Source organism: Mytilus edulis, chromosome 9 (assembly GCF_963676685.1).
Source record: "Mytilus edulis chromosome 9, xbMytEdul2.2, whole genome shotgun sequence".
Classification (NCBI taxonomy): domain Eukaryota; kingdom Metazoa; phylum Mollusca; class Bivalvia; order Mytilida; family Mytilidae; genus Mytilus; species Mytilus edulis.
Window position 1 is genome coordinate 13,075,332 of NC_092352.1, and position 8,666 is coordinate 13,083,997.

Here is an 8,666-nt window from a genome sequence, read left to right on the forward strand (position 1 = left end):
AAAAATAGAGTTGTCAGCTAATTATCAGTGCGTTTCAATGTGTTTGATCTGAGGGAAAACTAGATTTTGTCAGCTATTTATCAGTCTGTTGGGATTTGTTTGATCTGAGGAAAAACAGGAGTTTGTCAGCTTCTAATCTGCAAGTTTGTGTGTGTTTGATATAAGGAAAAACAAGATTTTGTCAGCTTCTAATCTGCAAGTTTGTGTGTGTTTGATCTAAGGAAAAACAAGAGTTTGTAAGATTCGAATCAGCAAGTTGGTGTGTGTTTGATCTGAGGAAAAACTAGAGTTTGTCAGCTTCTGATCTGCAAGTTTGTGTGTGTTTGATTTAAGGAAAAACAAGAGTTTGTCAGCTTCTAATCTGCAAGTTTGTGTTTGATCTAAGGAAAAATAAGAGGTTGTCAGCTTCTAATCTGCAAGTTGGTGTGTGTTTGATCTGAGGAAAAACTAGAGTTTGTCAGCTTCTGATCTGCAAGTTTGTGTGTGTGTTTGATCTAAAGAAAAACAAGAATTTGTCAGCTTCTTATCTGCAAGTTGGTGTGTGTTTGATTTGTGGAAAAACTAGAGATTTGTCAGCTTCTAATCTGCAAGTTTGTGTATGTTTTATCTAAGGAAAAACAAGAGTTTGTCAGCTTATAATCTGCAAGTTTGTGTTTGATCTAAGGAAAAACAAGAGGTTGTCAGCTTCTAATCTGCAAGTTGGTGTGTGTTTGATCTAAGAAAAAACAAGTGTTTGTCAGCTTCTAATCTGCAAGTTGGGGTGTGTTTGATCTGAGGAAAAACAAGAGTTTGTCAGCTTCCAATCTGCAAGTTTGTGTGTGTTTGATCTAAGGAAAAACAAGAGTTTGTCAGCTTCTAATCTGCAAGTTGGGGTGTGTTTGATCTGAGTAAAAACAAGAGTTTGTCAGCTTCTAATCTGCAAGTTTGTGTGTGTTAGATCTGAGGAAAAACTAGTTTGTCAGCTTCTGATCTGCAAATTTGTGTGTGTTTGATCCATGGAAAAACTAGAGTTTGTCAGCTTCTGATCTGCAAGTTTGTGGGTGTTTTATCTTAGAAAAACAAGAGTTTGTCAGCTTCTAATCTGCAAGTTGGGGTGTGTTTGCTCTAAGGAAAAACAAAAGTTTGTCAGCTTCTAATCTGCAAGTTGGGGTGTGTTTGATCTGAGTAAAAACAAGAGTATGTCAGGTTCTAATCTGCAAGTTTGTGTGTGTTTGATCTAAGGAAAAACTATAGTTTGTCAGCTTCTAATTTGCAAGTTGGTGTGTGTTTGATCTGCGGAAAACTAGAGTTTGTCAGCTACTAATCAGTGTGTTGGTGTGTGTTCGATCTGAGGAAAAACTAGAGTTTGTTAGCTGTTGAGAAGTGTGTTTGGGTGTGTTTGAACTAAGGAAAAATAGAGTTTGTCAGCTAATTATCAGTGTGTTTCGATGTGTTTGATCTGAGGAAAAACTAGATTTTGTCAGCTATTTATCAGTGTGTTGGGATGTGTTTGATATAAGGAAAAACAGGAGTTTGTCAGCTTCTGATCTGCAAGTTGGGATGTGTTTGATCTGAGGAAAAATAGAGTTTGTCAGCTTCTAATCTGCAAGTTTATGGGTGTTTGATCTAAGGAAAAACAAGAGTTTGTCAGCTTCTGATCTGCAAGTTGGGGTGTGTTTTATCTAAGGGAAAACAAGAGTTTGTCAGCTTCTAATCTGGAAGTTTGTGTGTGTTTGATCTGAGGAAAAACAAGAGTTTGTCAGCTTCTGATTTGCAAGTTGGGGTGTGTTTGATCTGAGGAAAAACTAGAGTTTGTCAGCTACTTATCAGTGTGTTGGTGTGTGTATGATCTGAGGAAAAACTAGAGTTTGTCAGCTATTGATAAGTGTGTTTGTGTGTGTTTGAACTGAGAAAAAAATAGAGTTTGTTAGCTTATTATCAGTGTGTTTCAGTAGGTTTTATCTGAGGAATGCTATAGAGGTTGTTAGCTACTAATCAGTGTGTTGAGATATTTTGGATCTATAGATCTATGGTGCACTCAACTTTACTGATTCAGCACGATGTCTTTTGGAATATAAGGGTTTTGTAGTACTTTTTGTAAACAAATAACGCTTGGACATCATACAAAAACAATTGAGAAATCTATGTTTGATAAATAAAGGCAACAGTAGTATACCGCTGTTCAAAACTCATAAATCTATGGACAAAAAACAAAATCGGGGTAACAAACTAAAACTGAGGGAAATGCATTAAATATTAGAGGAGAACAACGACACAACATTAAAATGCAACACACACAGCAACGGACTAAGCATTAGACAAAATCCGATGAGAATAATCAATATAACATCAAAACCAAATACATGAATATGGGATAGAAAAGTACCGTGACACGTTTTATAGTAATGTGAATTCACACTCAAAAATAGGAGAAAACAAACGACACAACGGAAACACAACGCAAAAATGTTACACACACAGAAACGAACTATGATATAACAATGGCCAATTTCCTGACTTGGTACAAGACATTTTTAAAGAAAAAAATGTAGGGTTGAACCTGGTTTTGTGGCATGCCAAACCTCGCACTTTGATGGCACTGTTAAATATAATATTAAAATGACAACATAATAATACAGGACTACAATACAAATAAATAGAAGAACGTATTAGGCAAAGAACACATGAATAATAGATAACAAAAGGCATCAGGTTTAAAATTCATTAAGTCAAAAACGCGCCTCGTCCAAACAAGACTTACCAGTGACGCCCAGATATAAAAGTTCGAAAGTCAAAAAAAAGGGGTACAAAGTCGTACAGGATCAAAAGTTGAAAAAGGTTGTGCCAAATACGGCTAGGGTTTTCTGAATGTGATAAGAACATCCTTATTATATAGAACAATTTATGCTATTGCAAACAGTAAATTTTATCAAATGAATATAAAAGATTTACATGATAAAACTGACGTATTAACTAATTACAGAAAACAAAACCCGAATACATAATACATTTAAGACCAACACAGAAAATAGACACACCCGACTCAGTGACAACCAGGCCTGAACGCAAAAAGTCATAACAATGACGTCACATACGAAGTGGTGAAAAGGCAAGTTATTACGTCATGCAGACATTTGAATTTCTGAAACAGCATAAATATGACCTCATATTTGAAAAATTATGTCTAAAAAATAAGATACAAATAGGATTGATTTAAGATTATAATAGAACTAAATACTGATATTACATTTAAACACAATGCACATTGCAATACTAATCAATAGCAAATAACTATATTATATATATGTCCGGTCATATATATGTGAAATTTGATAACAAAAAGTTCTGTTTTAAGGTAGCACAATGCAAAAATTGTATACCTCCAATTCCCCAGTTTTAAAATGATGTAACTTTCTCTTTAATGTTTGAAAATTAATAAAAATGTATCTAATAATAGCTAGCAGATTACTCATTCAAATTAATGCAATGTTAGTATTATACAAAAATTATGAAGATAACTGTGTCTACAAAATTTCACAAGACATTTCCACTTTTAATTGAAATTAGCTTCTTCATTGATCCTCCGAGAGGGTTGATTTTATGATATGTTGTTCCTAGAGCCATTATCTACAAAAGTGGGTCTCAGATTTTGAATAGAATGTATAGATCAAATTTTACACCTAATCATACATTATCTACTTTTATGTGGTAAGGATGTTTACACTAATTGCTAATTTATGAGAGAATAGCCATAATTTGAGACACCCTTTTGTAGCTCCTGCTGTGTTGATTAAGATAACGTTAAAATTTCTTGTGTAGCTATAGAGATGAAAGAGCTAAATTCGTTCAAGTGAACTGATCAAGATTTTGCCATAAATTGCATAATAATGGATAACATAATGATTGCATAACAAAATTTCAAATTATACTTGAATTATAGCACTCAGTGTATAGGTAACTTGATTCATAGAAATAAAATAGATCAGCAATATGAAGTAGGGATAAGTTTTGTCTGGGTGTATTTGATCCTCTACCTTATAATTTTGTCAAAAGAATGACGAGAAGGATAGAAAAGAAGTACAAGACAATAGTTGTTTATCATATCTCAAGGCGATATAATCAGTTCGACTTAATTTTGTCCCCTAAACCAAATTGTGTATTACTGAATTCAGAGAAAACGGACGTCTCACTAAACCCTTATCAATATAAATGAACAAACAAAAAAACACACAAGACTAACAAAGGCCAGATGATCCTATCTTGGGACAGGCCCAACAATGCGAGTGGGGAACACGTTTTGTGTACAATGTGTATATATAAGAATACAAAGATGTGATATGATTTCCAGTGAGACAACTCTTCAGCCCATATAAAATGTTGTAAATCTTAGCAACCATAAGGTCACCATACGGCTTTCAACAATAAACAATACAATAGCAAGCTGTCTGGCAGTGTTCTTCTGACTGAATTAATTTTTATGGTTCATTGCTGAAAGTTTTCTTGATTGGGTCAGTTTCTAAGAAGCTTTCTGCAATATTTAGGTGAATATATGTCCGTTTCAAGGGTTCATCTGACCATAAAATCATAAACATGGGCCATTGATAATGTTAATTTTATGTTATACTTGTGGTAAAGCCCTTTTCTATAACACTTGCATAACAAGCACTTATCTAGCAAAGAACATATCGCAGTTGGACCTAAAGCAAACTATAAATAGCTATCGCTTTGGACTTTATATAGTGAGCTGCAAATGACACTGTGTAATTGTGACAAAAAGAAATGCACATGCACTCGGTTCTGTACACCAATTCGGGCTGTATTCAAAGAAGTAGGTGGATATCAAGGGCATGCGTTATTGGACAGCATCCGTCAAAATAAAGGAGAAGCTGAGATGTCACGTCACAGGTTGACTGGCTAATAGAATATTGCAACAGTCTCAAACCTAAAGAATCATGTGTTAGTATTGTTTCATCAGGAGATATCGATGCCGTTGTAGTTCATTTATTTGTAGTATCGCATCTCTGGCCGAAAACAGAAAATGGGATATTCAAAAATGAAGTTTACGTCATCCTCAGAAAACCAAATCAGATATATGACATTTACAACATAACTAAAATAGTTCTAATGATAGAAAATTTCACATTAGAAAAGTTTATTGGAATGAAGATTGCCATTATATTAGGAGGGAATGGCTTTTTGCCAAAGTTCTATTAGATATCTCATTCTTTAACAGTTGACCTTTTTATGAAGGCGTCAACATTCAGAGAATGTTTGGTTACCTTTAATAATGAGAAAGGGAAAGTTGTTTCTGTAAATTTCGATGCAGATCATTATACAGAGTTCATCAAATACCTTTACTGTCCAAAACTGTATAACGCAGCAAAACTCACGAACGAAGAAGTACGTCAGATGTAAAACAAAATGCCAACCTTGAGGAGTAAAGGAGTCCAAAGAAATGCCCAACTGTGGATGCCACCTAAAAGTGTTGTTCAAACACTTGCGAAAAATGTAGATTGCCTCATAAAGTATTACCTATCAGCAGGTCTTCATTTTGCTCCAATGCCAGAGTTTCTTGTTGAAGGATGTCTACTAAAATTGCAGTCTGGGGAAATTGAATACAACTTGACCTGAATCTTTTGCTAAAGACATAAAGGGAGAACTTTCGTTCCCTGAAAACAAACTACTGCAGACAATGAATTCAGCCAAAAAGAAAGTGTCAAAGAGAAAAATCCTAAGGACTCCACAATAGTCAAAGAAATGGAAGCTAAAACCTCAAGCATCTACTCCAAAGTATATGAATCTTAACGCGTTCAATTTAATTTTATACAAATGTTCGGTTAATGTATGGTATATAAAAACACAGTCTTCATACCATTTTAACTGTTAAAGTAAGCAGTTCGATACATGTACAATAAAATTGAAAATAGAAATGAGTTTGAAAGAAACCACATCCGGACCAAGACAATAAAACAGCTGAATGGTCCAATGGTCTTCAACGCAGCAAGAACATCCCTCACCAACATATTTCTTTTATAACGTTTAAATAATACATATTTTGCATTATTGTATCATTATGAAACATGCAACTACTATAAGAACTGAAAAGCTGAAAATATAGTTACAAGAAGGAGGCTCTTTAAAGGGTTACTATGGAAAGAAAATGATTTCGTGAAGACTGTTAACTTCAATTCATCTTAATTCAGCTAGAGACACATACTTGTGTTGATGCCTATGATTCAGCTTTTTTTTAATTTCACGTTTTTGATTTATACTTTATTACAAAAACAAATATTATGAAATATTTGAAAAGCTTCCAATTTCATTATGGACCGTGATTAGTATCATTTGGTATTTCAGACATATACAACCATCTATTAGACCTAGAAATAATGTTTCGTTGGTCTTGTGGTAGCTGTCCGCGTTGAGTGCGAGAGGTCATTGAATCCATTCATGACCGGGTCTAAAAAAGAATTAAACATTGCTATTTGCTGTTTCTGTATTAAGCAAGCGGATTTAACTCTCGTGCTGCCGGAGGGACACATATGTCTACATTGGCAGTGCCGGAGGGACACATATATCCATGGTTAAATTTATGCAAGCTTATCATCAAGGCTGTATCTTTTTCAAATATAAGACCGAAGATTAAACAGTGTTATGTTTTTCTCAAATGGGTCCCAAATAAAGGCAACAGTAGTATACCGCTGTTCAAAACTCATAAATCTATGGACAAAAAACAAAATCGAGGTAACAAACTAAAACTGAGGGAAACGCATTAAATATTAGAGGAGAACAACGACACAACATTAAAATGTAACACACACAGCAACGGACTAAGAATTAGACAAAATCCGATGAGAATAACCAATATAACATCAAAATCAAATTCATGAATTTGGGATAGAAAAATACCGTGACACGTCTTATAGTAATGTGAATTCACACTCAAATATAGGAGAAAACAAACGACACAACGGAAACACAACGTAAAAATATTACACACACAGAAACGAACTATGATATAACAATGGCCAATTTCCTGACTTGGTACAGGACATTTTTAAAGAAAAAAACGGTGGGTTGAACCTGGTTTTGAGGCATGCCAAACCTCGCACTTAGATGGCATTGTTAAATATAACATTAAAATGACAACATAATAATACAGGACTACAATGCAAATAAATAGGAGAACGTATTAAGCAAAGAAACACATGGATAATAGATAACAAAAGGCATCGGGTTTAAAATTCATTACTTCAAAAACGCGCCTCGTCCAAACAAGACTTACCAGTGACGCACAGATATAAAAGTTCTTCGAAAGTCAAAAAAAAGGGGTACAAAGTTGAACAGCTCTGAGGATCAAAAGTTGAAAAAGGTTGTGCCAAATACGGCTAGGGTTTTCTGCTTGTGATAAGAACATCCTTATTATATAGAACAATTTATGCTATTGCAAACAGTAAATTTTATCAAATGAATATAAAAGATTTACATGATAAAACTGACGTCTTAACTAATTACAGAAAACAAAACCCGAATTCATAATACATTGAAGACCAACACAGAAAATAGACACACCGACTCAGTCCAGGCCTGAACGCAAAAAGTCATAAAAATGACGTCACATACGAAGTGGTGAAAAGGCACAATATTACGTCACGCAGACATTTGAGTTTCTGAAACAGCACTAGAATGACGTCATATTTGAAAAATTATATCTAAAAAATAAGATAGAAATAGGATTGATTTAAGATTATAATAGAACTAAATACTGATATTACACTTAAACACAATGCACAGTGCAATACTAATTAATAGCAATTAACTTTATTATATATATGTCCGGTTTGTTTTGAATCTAACTTCAAACATAAAAATTGTACAGATTACTTTGAACAAAATCAAAACTAATATATGAAGGCGGTGATTAATTTTCTTTACCATAACACATGAATTTAATAGAAAAGACGTTAACCAATTTGACAAAATCCGATGAAAATTACAAATATAACATCAAACGAAATACATGAATTTGGGATAGATAAGTACCGTAACACGTCTTATAGTAATGCGAATACACACTCAGCAAAACAGTCACAATTGGGAATAAGTCACGTTCGGTAATTAAAAGATAAGACGACGTAATGACAAACCACAATCTACCATGTGGTAAAAATGTCCTTATCTAGTTTGACCAAAGAAACACCATATGGACCAACTAATTTGTGATGGTGTCCATAAAATTTACGGAGTGTCAATTTTAATCTGTCCTCCTCATAACTTTGTTGAAGCAGTTTCTGTGTAAGGAGCACACTTCTGTATATGAAGTCCGTATAGTGTGAACATGCACGAGAATAACGTATCAATTGTGATATGTAAACACCATACGAAGGGGCAGAGGGTATGTTACTGCTGAGATATGGGAAATTGATAATTTGGAAGTTGAAATCGTCCCGTTTATCATAGATTTTTGTGTGAAGTCGTCCATCTGTGTCAATATTGAGGAAAAGATCAAGGTATGAAGTAGACTTTCTAGTATCAGTAGTATCCTTAATTTCAAGTTCGCTGGGATATATGAGATGTTAATATTGGCTCAAATATGGGTTATTCATTGATAGAACATCATCAATATATCGGAAAGTAACATTAAAAGAATTTCGCAAGGTGCGTTTGCTTTTGTCTTTCAGAAGGTT